The sequence below is a fragment of the Mirounga angustirostris genome, unplaced genomic scaffold (assembly GCF_029215605.1).
Source record: "Mirounga angustirostris isolate CCGP_5_RB_7025 unplaced genomic scaffold, mMirAng1.0.hap1 SCAF_4, whole genome shotgun sequence".
Taxonomy (NCBI): domain Eukaryota; kingdom Metazoa; phylum Chordata; class Mammalia; order Carnivora; family Phocidae; genus Mirounga; species Mirounga angustirostris.
Genome location: NW_026991712.1, coordinates 187,960,617 through 187,973,893, shown reverse-complemented (window position 1 = coordinate 187,973,893; position 13,277 = coordinate 187,960,617).

Genomic DNA, 13,277 nt, shown 5'->3' with positions numbered 1-13,277 from the left:
GGTCGGAGGCAGATAACGGGTCCCATGAGCACCAGAACGCGGTGCACAGCAGGTGCCTGCAGCAGAGAGTCTCTCCGAAAGTGACATGCGCGTCGGTTCTGTGGCCGAAGCCCCGCCCTGCATGGGTCCCGGCCCCTGGAGCAGTAAATGTCACGGGTCCGAGGGAAGAATCGGCCTGAGGCGGGTCTCTGCGCGTAGAGAGCAATTGCAAGTGCACAATCCACGTGTCGCCGTGGACACCCACGCGTACCTGCGCGAACGCAAAACAGAAACCGGCGCCGGTGCCAGCAGGCGGTGGCCAGGGGAGGGAGCAGGGTGCGGGCCGTGACCTGGGAGTGTGTGCGTCACCAGTTACTCCTTAGCGTCCAAGGGACACAACCTCCGCCCAGGAAGATCGTGGGCTGGGGTCAGAGAGTCTCTCCCAGAGGGTCCCCGCCGATCTGCAATGCCGGGCGGGGCCTCGACCTCGGCTCGGCGACAGTGTAGACGTCGCGCCCTCGTCCGAGTCCCACTGGAGCCACCCGGGCTCAAACGGCCCCCCCCAACCCCCCCCCCCCGGCTCTGTGGCCGCGACCCCTACCCCTGTTCCCGGCAACTGGGGCGGGCACTCCGCGGACCAGGATGGCCCTTCCCCTGCTCCTTGGAGCCTGAGCACCCCGCGCACGGAGGGACCCAGCGCCGGTGCGGGCGGGGGACAGCCCCGGGTGTCGGGAAAATGCGGCGTCTAGGGGAAAGCAAGGCGTCGGGACGCAGAGTCGGCTTCTGTGCCCGCCCTCGCTCCCGCGCGCCCTAGCCCGCGCCCTCACGCTGGCCGAGGGTAGCGGCCCCATCCCGTCGGCGGGGGAGCCCCGGGGCCCGGCGCGCGTCCAGCCGGGGGTAGGCGGCCCAGCAGGCCCCGCGGAGGCAACGCGCGCCAAAAGGCGGCGGGAAGGGGGCGGGGCAGAGCGCGCCCGGGACCCCGACTTGCTCTCAGCCAGCTGGGGGGGCGGGGCGCCGGCGGCCACCGCGGCCTCCGCCCGGGCCCGCCGCCGCGCTGAGCGGCCCGCGCTGCCTTCCCGCCCGGCCGGCGGCCCAGGGCGCTGACGCCCGCGGCCGTCCCTGCGCGCGGCGCCTCCCCTCCCCGCGCGCATATAACCCGCCTGAGCAGCCGCGCTCGCCGTGCACCCGCTGCGGGACCACCGCCGGCCGGCTCGGCGTCGATGCCCCCGGCCCCGGCCGCACCAGGTAGGCAGCGTGGCGAGCCTGCGCGCTGGGGCCGAGGCGTGCGCGGCCTGCGGGGCCGGCGCGCGGGGCGGGGGGCACACGGGCTGCGAAGCGAGGGCTTTCGAGGAAGGAGCAGGCGTGCAGGCGCTGGGGAGAGAGTGACGTAGGGCCTCCCCCCCGAGGCCAGCCGGCTCCTGGGACGGAGCGCCGGTGACGGGGGGCTGGCGGAGTTCAGCCCGCCGAGAGATGCGGGGTCCTGCCAGGGTGCCTCCGGGGCCAGGAGCAGCCTCGCTGAGATTCCCGGAGGGCCCTCCTCCAGCTGACCCCTCTCCGCCCCAGCTTCTGAGGGGAGGCTCGGTGGGGGTGCAGGTGCGGGTGGAAGTTGGTGAACGTGCGGGTCGCTGACAAGCTCCTCCCCGCCGGTGCCCACTCCATCCGTACCGAGAGGGCCGTACAGATCCTGCCGCGTTGCTCCCCTACTCCCCAAGGCTGAGACCCAGTGCTCCCCTGGACCCGCAGAACTGGGCGTGACCACCAAGCCAGATCCACGGAGGCAGTTATTAAGAGCGGTGTTTCCAGAGGGGCATCTCCAGGTGGTTCAGAGCTGGCCAGGGGTGCCCGGCCTGTCTTCGGAGTCTGTTCCAGGTGGAGAGAGGGGGCAAATCAGGCCCCCGGCCCACCCTGGGGAAACAGCTTCTCCTCCTCCTTGCCTTGCGGTCACTGTCCTTTCAGCCTTTGAAGGGAGGAAGCTATTATTACCTTCTTACTCAGCTTGTATTTTTGTCTGGTCCCTAAGTGGATATGCAGAAAGCATTCACTTGTCTACATAAATAGGTGGGTGACAGGTAGACCATTGTCAACCAGCAAGGGGCCAGGGAGACAGTGCATGGTTAACTTCCGGGGGCTCAATCCATCCAAATGGACTATGTCTGTTTATTAAATAACTGGACATTTGGGAACCATTAACACAATTGGTTTTGGCTATAGTCATTGTTGCTGTTTATTTATTTCGCCTTAATAATTAGCTTTGGAAGAAAATGAGTAAACCGAAATATATTGCACTGCCAGGCTGAAGTTGACTGTTACATCCAGCCACCTGTCTTTTGATCTACTCATAAAAGCTAAAAAGGCATTACATTGAGAACAAAAGGACAGGATGTTTGAAATTTTGCAACGTACGAATTTATGGATTGTGCATGTGATTTTAAAAATAAGAGGCTGCAGAGCTGTGCCTGCTCAGTCATCCGTCGTGGGGGCTGCCGCAGGTGAGCTGGCCTGGCAGCTGGTACCTGTGCGTTGGCCACAGAGTGCTTAGACCCTACTCGCCATCCCTTCTAGTGAAGGCTATGGGGAACAGGGTAGTGTCTCCAAATTCTGAAGGGTGCTCATGGGAAAGCCATTCTGGTACAGAAGTTAAGCAGGTAGATGTGGACATCAGAACCCTTGGGTCCAAATCCCCTCTTCTCCATGACAAAGCAATGCCTGGCATCCACTAATTGGGTCAAAAGTGATGGCTGTTGATCCTGAGTTGGGAGAGCCAGGAGCCTGGGGGAGGGGGCAGCTCCGGGTGGCCAGCAGATCTCCCCGTGGAGGGAGGGGTGGAGGGAGGGAATGGAGTGGCTGGCATTGAGGCAGGAATCTGCCCAGCGCTTGGGCGGAGGCTGCTGGCCCCTGTTAGGGGCCCTGGAGCGAGGATGCCTCGCTCAGTTCAGGATTTATTTATAGAGTATGCCCCACCCACATCCAGAATGGATTTATTATATCATTGAACACATGTAAACGACACAGCTAAAATGGAGGTGGAGAGGCTTTGGACTTAGGGAGAGAGGCAAACATTCACCCAAGGTTCTGACACCCAAAAGGGAACTCATTTCATTGGTGGGTGGATAGAAGCAGCATGCTTATCCACACGGGAGACAGTTTCAAGGGGAATTTGTCCTCTAGATACTTATATGACAGTCGTTGCTAAAATAAAATAAGGGAGAAAAAAGCCGTTGCACATGGTGCATGGCACGGTGAACTTTGGGTTTGCAAAAAAAAAACCAGAAGCATTTTCCAAGTGTATTTATTCTATCCAGCCCCCATGAAAAGAGAGGGCACACCTTTATTTCCCAATTTGGGCATTTCTGTGGGAGTGCTGGGTCTATATTTTAAAATATGTTATTTTCTTTTTTTTTTAAGATTTTATTTATTTGACAGAGAGAGACACAGCGGGAGAGGGAACACAGGCAGGGGGAGTGGGAGAGGGAGAAGCAGGCTTCCCGCGGAGCAGGGAGCCCGATGCGGGGCTCGATCCCAGGACCCTGGGACCATGACCTGAGCCCAAGGCAGACGCTCAACGACTGAGCCACCCAGGCGCCCCCAGATTATTTTTTTTATAAAGGTATTTGCTTTTATTTTTTTAAAAGATTTTATTTATTTATTTATTTATTTGACAGAGAGGGAACACAAGCAGGGGGAGTGGGAGAGGGAGAAGCAGGCCTCCCGCAGAGCAGGGAGCCCGATGCGGGGCTCGATCCCAGGACCCCGGGGTCATGACCTGAGCCGAAGGCAGACGCCTAACGACTGAGCCACCCAGGCACCCCAAAATATGTTATTTTCTGATGATTTAACTTCATACAGCAAAAAAGGGAAAAAGAAACAAAGGAGTGGTTAAGTAACGCCGAGCTCCCTTGCAACCCTAGGGGTCTTCTCTCTAGGTGAGAAAAGCTTTATTGCAGGACCAGTCCCCCCTACCCCCACCCGGTACACTGTGTGATCATATGCCCTTGCCAAGTGCATCCAGTCCTGCCCAGATTTCTTTAACAAGCACAGAACACACATCTGTAATTAGCAGCATCTACCTGAGCGTAACCAAAACACACAACAACATTGCCTTTGAAAAGTTTGTCTTCTTAAGTAAGTTATGTAGGACGCCTGGAAAATCTTTTCTTCGTGTGTTCTGTAGAGGAAAATGGATTCTGGTTTATAGAAGCTCCCTCTGCTCTTTGGGGTTCAGGTTAAAGAACATAGTGAAGTCGGCTCCGAGAGATGAGCACACTGGTTGTAAACTTCCCGTCTGTCCCCCCTGCCCCCACTGTCTGCCCACTGTCTGGCCCGTGTTCCTTGGCAGAGCAGACATTTGCTCGTCAAAAGTGCTCTCTTTCCCGGGACGTGCTGCCCTAAATCACACACCCAAAGAGAAAAAAAAAAAAAAAAAAAAATTTCAGCCAAACAAGTGTTGGTTGAGCACCTCTGATAATCGGTAACATTTCATCAAGCTGCTATTTAGCTAAATACTCCGTATACTTTTTCCCTGCAATGCTCACAACAGCCCGCAAAGTAGATGCTGAGAGTGCGACTTACAGAGGTGCGGGGAGGTTTCAACAGCTTGCATATTTGCCCAAGGTTCCAAGCTTCAGAGTGCCCCTGTGGGGGCTCCCTCGGGACCCGGACCCATGCAGCGTGAACGGGAGACGTGCCCTGACCCTGGTCCCAGGACCCATCTAAACCAGAATGTAGAATTCCGCGGTGCTGTTACACTTGGGTAGCTTCCTTCGTGCTTAACTGAAGAGTGAATATCAGCATTACCTCCGAGTATGTGTGCTGGCAACAAGCCACGATTTTAGTGGTGCCTGTGACTTTTTCTCCAAGAGGAATCGCCAGTATTTTCTTTGTGCATGACCTTTGCTGCAGAAATCTCAAAATTTCGTTTGTGCTTGTCACCAAGTTGAAATTATGAGTTCTTAGACCTGGGGAGCCTTGTCATTTCACCACTAAAGAAGCACAGGCAGAACTAGATCACAAACTCGCTTTTTAAGTACTTTGATAGCTGTGTTAAGTCTCCTGGGGCCACAACTAATTTACCGCAGGGTGGGTGGTTTAAACAACAGAAGCTTACTCTCCTTCCCTCTGGGGGCCAGAAGTCCCACATCATCGGGGCCTGGCCCGCCTGGGGCTGAGTGAGAAGCCCTTGGGGTCCTGTGCTCCCAGCCCAGATCCCTGCTCGGCCACGCACGCCCCCGAGCACTTCCCAGCTCTTCATCGGTATGGGAGTTGTGGGTCCGCCTACCTCCCTGCATTGTGCCCTGTCTCTCTAGGGAGGCCCTAGCCTTTCCCTCCTGTGAGTTGCCGTGGGAACACACCCTAACCCCTGAGGGCAGACACAAAGTGCCCAGGGACTTCAGCCTCCTCCTGCCTCCTCCACCAGGCAGGCACAGAGCACCTGGGCATCGCCCATCCTGCCAGGGCCACCAACCAGGGTGCAGGGGCCCAAGCGGGCAGGGCTGGGCTGGGTACCCTGTGTAGCCGGGGGCATCTCTCCTTTGTGATCCTGCTCAGAGCGTCTGCAGGTGGCAAGTTCCTGTCCCTGCCGTCCCCACCCAGTGCCAGCTGGCAGAATCACTCCCTGTGGCCCTGGGTGCCTGTGGGGAGGGGGCAAGGGGCTGTAATTGCTCACCTGCTGCTCTAAGGCTCCAGGCAGCTGGGGAAGCCTTTGGCTAATCGGGCAGGTCGCTTCTCCTTGGGAGAAAGAGGGTTGCACTGGGTCCTTTAAAGTGGGCAGGGAGGATGCCCCCTCAGCCCGCCTGCCCCATTTCCTGGGATTTTAGAGGTGAGTTCTCTGGGCCATGTTTTCTCCATTGTTCTGCACAACATGAGCAAGACCCAGGGGTTTCTCTTTTGCAGGCTCAGGGCTCACCTGGGCAGTGCACGCTCCAGGCGGGCTGTGGGGGGACAGGGAGGGCAGTGTAGGTCCCAATGTGGGTCCTGCCCTCCTGTGAAGTGATGTGGGGTAGAGCAGCTTGAAGAGTGTGGGCTGGGGGCGCCTGGGTGGCTCAGTCATTAAGCGTCTGCCTTCGGCTCAGGTCATGATCCCAGGGTCCTGGGATCGAGCCCCGCATCGGGCTCCCTGCTCACCAGGCAGCCTGCTTCTCCCTCTCCCACTCCCCCTGCTTGTGTTCCCTCTCTCGCTGTCTCTCTGTCAAATAAATAAATAGAATCTTTTTAAAAAGAAGAAGAAGAAGAAGAGTATGGACTGGCCACGGAGACTGGCGTCCCTCCTGCAGAGGAAATGGCAGCCCTCACTAGCTTGCTTTGGGGCCACAAGAGAGAAAGGTGCATTCCCTGTTTAGAAAAGGGGGCAGCAGGTTAAATAAACAGACTTGCCCGCCAGGCGGCCGGCCGGGCAGTTTGTGCTCTTTGTGCTCGAGAGCACCTGCAGTTTGCGCTTGGAAATCACAGCATGGGGACCGCTAGTCATTGGGATGTAAATGGGAGGGAGCTCCGCGCTTTAACAGCTGTGATCTGTGACACTCTGAACTGCAAGCTCCCTTTCCCTTAGTGCTCTCTGCTCCCCTCCTGGCCCTCACCACCCACAAAAGCCCCAATTAGTCATCTCCTGTCCTTTTTTTTTTCTTTCAGAGGAAGGCATGCCTCAACTTGCTCCTGGCTTCTTAATTTTTGATCAGGGATGCTCCTTGACTAATTATTTGGCAGTAATGAGGGAGGAGGAATGGAGCCGGGAGCCGTGTCCCTGAGCTTTCAGACAAAGCTGCAAATGTAAAAATGAGGCATTGGTAAACAGGACGCTAATTAGATTAGTGTGAAAATAATGGATTCTGATAAAAATAGCCGAAAGGATGATTGTAAGATTGAGGTCGATGTAAGTCCAAGAACACTGTCTAATCTCCCTCTGGTCGGTTTGATGTTTGAAAGTATGAGAATAATAGAGTCTCCTCTTGACAGGAAAACGTGCAGGTAAGTAATTTGTGGGAACACGTTTTATAAGAAAGGTGCAGTGTGAGGGGGTCACCCCGGTAAATGGCTGGGAATCCTGGCAGGCTGCTCTTTTAGAGTTTTGGGACTGGCTGTCCCCAGAGTCATTCTGAGCAGCAGAACCCGCGGAGTTCCCGGACTGCCGCCTTCTTTACGTTATTGCAGAAAACCCCTCCGATGGGTTTCTGTCCCCTTTTCAGTGGAAGCGATGATGACGATGATGGCCCAGCCAGGTGCAGGAGGCAGGGGTGTGGACCCCTGCTGTGCCCTTTTTGACTTGCCAGATTTTGTACTATCCAATGGCATTTCATCGACAAAACGTCATGATGGTAAAAGGTGACAAAAGTAGTGGTGAGGGTGGCTGGCTTAGGAATCAGCCAGAAACGGGCTCAAATCCACCCCAGACCTTACTCCTGTGACCCTTTTTTTAAAAAAGATTTTATTTATTTATTTGACAGAGAGAGACAGCGAGAGAGGGAACACAAGCAGGGGGAGTGGGAGAGGGGGAAGCGGGCTTCCCGCGGAGCAGGGAGCCTGACGCGGGGCTCGATCCCAGGACCCTGGGACCATGACCTGAGCCGAAGGCAGATGCTTAACGACTGAGCCACCCAGGAGCCCCATGTGTGACCCTTTCTAAGCTTGGCTTTTGTAAGATCAGTGGAAGAACAGTCCTCCCCAGAGACACTGTTGGGGAGCTGAGGGGGAACCACTGTGGTCCCGGAGCGCTGCCCACGGCCCCTCATCCTGGGTGTCTCCTGGCCTGATCTGGGAGTGCCATAGGCTTTGTAAAACTAAGCATAGGCTCACCATCCCTTATCCCATATCCCTGGGCCCCTGGCGTTTCAGAATTCAGACTTCAAAAAAATGTATTTTAGAAAAGTAACACAGTACCTGAATCTTACATTTTATGACACCACCAGTGGGTCTGTTGGAAACACCACACAGCTGAGCTCTCCCCGTTCCTACGACAACATAAAGGGATGTTTACCCTAAATGGGCAGCAGGGGTCACGGGGAGCTTTGGGTCTGCCTGGAGGAGTCTGCCCTAGACGTAAGGAAAACCTTCAAGTTTTCCGAGCTCTCTGGATTTCAAAATTCACAGAAAGGATGCAGAACTGAGCTAGGCTGTATTTCACTTAAGACTTAATTTGTCCACTCGTGCACGATCCTTTGCTACGGGGCACCTGCCCTTCCCCGGTGCAGACGGTCTGAGCAAGCAAGTGGGGGCCACGTCCAGGGCTCACCAGACCTTAAGCACCCCCGACCCCCACCACCTAGGGCCTGGGAGCAGCCTTTGTTCATGGGGGTGGGGACGGGTCTTGACGGTGGGGTGGGGGTCAGGGGGACAGCTGGGAAGCAAGAGGGCCTGTCCTCTCTGCTCCTCCAAGCCCGGTCCCTTGCTCGGCGTTTGGAAACCTGCCAGCAGGCGTGCCAAACGTGGCAAAGATTTAGTCAACCTGGTGCTCAGGAGACGCCAGCCCAAGGGCTGAATTGGGCTGTGAGAACAGAGACAGGCACAGCCTGGGCCACCTGGCCGGCGCCGTCAGTGGAGCGTCTCAGTCTTGATTGTGGACTCATGAGATCAAGCCCCACACTGGGTGTGGAACTTACCGGAAAACAAAAAGAAAAGAGGAAACGCATGAGACTCAGGAAATGTGTGCAGGGAGAGGCATCTGGCCTCTTTAATGGTTTTTAGTCCCCACAGCGCCCCCCCCTCACCCATGTTGGAGAAGTCACCTAACCTCTGAGCCTCCGCCTTCTGATCCGTAAGAGGGAGGTGGGTTTCTCGTGGGGTTGGCCTGATAGCCAGTGACTACTCTGTGTAGAAGGCAGAGTAAGCAGTGTGGTAGGCTGGAGGCAAGCATCCACGGTCGGCTGGCTGGGTGACTTCCCAACACGCTGTTGGGAGCCCATCCCTGTACCGGGGAGGGGGGCTGCTGATAAACTTGGAGGAGCAGGAAGGGCAGCTGGGCGATGAAGGGCCTGGAGGGGGATGAGTGGAGACGGGCCCCTCAGCTGCCATTCCCCCATCTCCCCTCGCCCTTGGCTGAAGCCAGGCGATCCCTGATCTCAGAGAAGCGTGTGTTGTGTCTCAAGGAGCAGGACAAGGAGCCCTTCATGGGCAGGAGTGAGGAAACACCGACCCCGGGTGTGGTTGGCATCACAGTCTCCAGGCCAGTGTGACGCTCGGTGTCTGCTCGGGGCAGGTCATGGGGCCAACCTGCTGCGGTCCATGGCCAGCCCAGGGCATCCTGGCAGCGCCCCGGGTGAGGGCAAGGCAGTGCCTGGCATCCCACTGGATTCTTCGCCTCCTTTCCCAGGACCAGGGAACCCCTCCCTCCCACCACCGCCCGCTGTCCCCATGTGGTCCTAACGCCTCACGCCTGCACGTGGCTCAGGCAGCCTCGTTGCACGCGTGCACACACGGCTACCCGCAGATGTGGGCTGGTGGGCGGCACTGGGTCTGTGTTCAGCAGGAGCTGGGGAGCCCACGGCGGCGGCCTGACCCTTCCCCCAGGAGCAGCCAGGGAGGAAGCCCCTTGCCCTGGTGACTCGTGCAGATGCCGACCTCCCCTTGCCCTCCCCGGGAGTCAGCTGAGAGGACCACGTGTCCCTGGCATGGCCCTCCAAAGCGTGTGCGTGCATGCACACAGCGTCTCTGATGGGCGGGGGATCGGCTCCCGCGAGGGTGGCCTCTTCAGCTGCCATCAGATGGGGGGGGTGGCGGGGGGCGCCATCGAGGCCGAGTGCCCTGCTCCCCCACGGTTTCTCCTCACGCTTCACGAGGCAGCAGGGCCCTGCTCCACGGACTCCAGGAATTGGGGAAGCCACCGCAAATGACGGTCCCCAAACTTGCGTTATGTGGCCTGTATTAGTTTCGGCTGCTGCCGTAATATTAGCCCCGATGTGGTGACTTAAAGCAGCGTGACGCACTTTCCTGTACGTCTGGGAGTCCGAAGTCTGAAACCCGTCTCCTGACCTGGAGCACGGCTGTGTTCCTTCTCGGGAGAAGCATCTCTTGGCCGTTCCGGCGTCTAGAGGCTCGTGACTCGTGGCCCCTTCCTCCCTCTGCTAAGCCAGCAGGGCAGTGCCTGCTCGCCTCCCTGTAGTCGGGACCCCGTGGTTGTACGAGGCCCTCCCGGGCAATGGAGGGTGCTTCTGCCTCCAGACATGGCCCTTCATCCCATCTGCACGGTCCCCTCGTCCCGTCCATTCAGGGGGCCTCAGCTTTCTATGCTGCTGCCCACGGGGGGTGGGGGGAGACGGAGATTAGTCTCCCAAATCCGGGCCTCCGCAAAGTCCTTCTGACCAGCAGTTAAAAGCATGTGCTTGGGAAATCCAGAACGTGCTGTCAAGGCCACTTATCACGTTGAATTATCTGAATTCACCGTGTATGTGCGTGTGCACGTGGGCAGGAGAAAACCAGTTGAATATCGACAATTTCCTGGTCGGACCTAATATTGAAGAAAAGGGGTCCCTGGTTGTTCGAATCACCACCTGACCACCTGACATATCACAGGCGCCATGGTACAACCTGTAGGAACGGCTTTAGCCGGAGGGCCGCCCGAGGCTGAGGCCGGGGGAGAGTCACGGGCTTGGTGCACTGTTCTCTCTGCTTCTGCGTGTGTGTGGACGCTTCTACAGCGAGGAGCAGAAGAGAGGCGTGCGCACGCGGGCCGACGCAGCCGGCTCCCGGGCCGCTCCCCCCCGCCCGGCGGCCGGGGGCTTGTCACCAGGTCACTGTGTGGAGGGCATGGCATCGCCTGCCCGCCTCAGGGCTCCCAGCCACGCTCCGCCCCGGCCGCCCCGGGCTCCAGGCTGGCCTCCCTGCTTCCTTGGTTCCAGTGTCATCGCCTAGGCGACCAGGACGCTGCCACCACCGCCTGCCTGCCCAGCCACGGGCTGTGGGCCTCCCAGCTGCCTCCCCTCCACACTGACCTCGACCCTCGGGGCCCGGGCTCCCACCAAGGTAGGCTTGGGCTCAGCCCGGCCCAGCTCTCTCAGGCCTGCGCTTGGGGTCCCGTCACCGCCTCCCTGCCACACAGCAGCTCAGGGCCACCCCGGGGGGCAGGGAGTGGGGGGCCCCGGAGCATGCGTGGCAGGCAGGCAGGCTGGCGGCCAGGCCAGAACAGGGAGGCCATGTCCGGGGTTCCCCTGACGGGGTGAGGAGCACCAGCCACAGCGGGGTGGTACTTTGCAGAGCCACCTGCTCCCAGGGGGCCATGGGTGACTCAAGGGGCCCAGGCGAGGGCGCCAGGCGGGTGGGGGCAGAAGTCCTTCTCATGCCTCTGCCTGCACCCCGTGGGCGTGCTGGGAACTCTCCACTTCCTGCCGGGGAGGGGCCGCCGCCTGCTCGAGGAGGACACCACTCTCTAGCTTCTTGGGGCCAATTCAGCCCCATTCCTCCAGGCTCACTCACCTGCACGGGGCCCTAGAGCCTGTCCAGACCCACCCCTCTGCTTCGCCTGGCTGCCTCTGTGGAGACCCAGACAACAGGGCTAGCTCCCTATGTCGGCACACCTGCCACCGCTGTCCTGCCTACACAGCCGGACTCCTGAGGTAGGGGGTCGTCAGGGTCCTGCCATACCTGCAGAGGGACGGCTATGGGGGTTCGAGGTGAGGAAGGCAGAGAGCGTGCACCGTGGGTGAAAGGGCGTGGGGCGGCTGAGCAGCGGTCCCGTCCCCTCCCTGCGTGAAGGGAAGCGGCCTTCTGGGAGCGCTCATGCAGGAGTCACCCAGAGATAACTCACTTGCAGACACGCAAATGGCCCCACAGCCAGACGGGCAACCACGCTTTGCACCCCTGAGCCAGGCCAGGGGTCCTGCCAGATGCTCGTGCATAGCTCAATCGTGTGTGAGGCGTGTGACCATCACTGCCCCACGGGCCGGAAGAGAGAGAACCCCCACACGGGCACGAAGCTGGTAGCGGGCTGGAGGCACTCGGATCTCTAGCTAGGTGGAGGTTTACTGAAGAGTGCATTAAGAAGCGGGAATCAGCTTGGAAGGGGGTTCTGGGGCAGGACCCGCGTCCTCATCCCTCCCTGCCCCTCCGTATCCCAGCCCTGTCCACTTGTTCCATGTTCCCCCAACTTACCTGGACCCGCCAAGGCCCGCCTCACTGACCACCCGCCTCTGGGCTCCCTGGGCCCATGTATGCCTGCCGGGGTGACCTTCCCCACAAACATCCCACTGTGCCCCACGTGAGCTGAACCCTGAAGCTTGCTCCCCGAAGTCCACGGGCTCAGGGCCCTTCGTGTGGCCTCCAGAGGGGCCTGTCCCTTCTCTAGCCCGCCTTCCCTCCTCCCCCGACCTAAAGGCTGCCAGGGCCTGTCCTTGGCCGAGCTCCACCCCATGGTGCCCATCCTCCCATGGCCCCCCAAGCTCAATGTCAGCTGGGGAGACCTGCAGATGACCATGCTGATGTGGGCCTTCACGTGCCCTCATGCTGACCTTGGCCATGGTCCACACCCATTCTGGGCGCCCTTTACACCGGGCGGTGAAAGCTGGTTTGCTTGTGTGTCCCCCAGTAGTAGCAGCTCCTGGAGGGCAGGGCTGCCTGGTGGGAGCCAGAGTGGGCTCCAGCCCAGCCTTGGCACTTCCAAGCTGTTTGGCCCAGGGCAGGTGACCCACCCTCCCTGTGCTGCTGTAAGAACATCTGCAGAGTAGGGGTGCAGAGCTCTTCCCTTCCTACCACGTTACATGGAAGATGGAGGTCAATAAATACAGAGGTCTCCAGGCTGGGGCTGGGGCAGAGGGAGTGTGCGGGAGATTCTGGGTGCCATTATCAGAAAGACACCCCCAAGGTTAGGGGACAGGGAGTGGGGCAGCGGCAGCTCTGTGGAACGCTGATGGATGTTTCTGGAGGGAGGGACGGGTGGACGGACCAGCATCATGGCACCTTGGGTGAAGTCAGATGTGCGGCCGACTTGAGAGCTGGGAAGGAACAGAATGCGGGAGTCAGACAGAGCGTCCGCAAGTGAGCTGGTGTCCCAACTGGGAGCGGGCAGGGTGGTGGGGGAGACTTCAGGCAGCGTGTTTCTGGGCCCAGAGCAGGCACCCAGGGTGCGGGAGGCACAGGGTCTGCACGGGTGGGGACACATCTGGGGGGTCTCCTCCGAGGAATGTGCAGGTGTCCAGAGAAGGGTGCTGGGTGGGATGGTGGTTTGGGAACCATCATCCAGAGCATGGTTGAAGGAGCTCACATGCTTGCCTGGGAAAGAGAAGACTCTGGAGCACAGAGCAGCACCTCCGATGAGGACACACTGGCCCGTGTCCGGGGGCAGAAACAGGCCAGGGAGGGGAGGGTGGGAGGAGACAGGT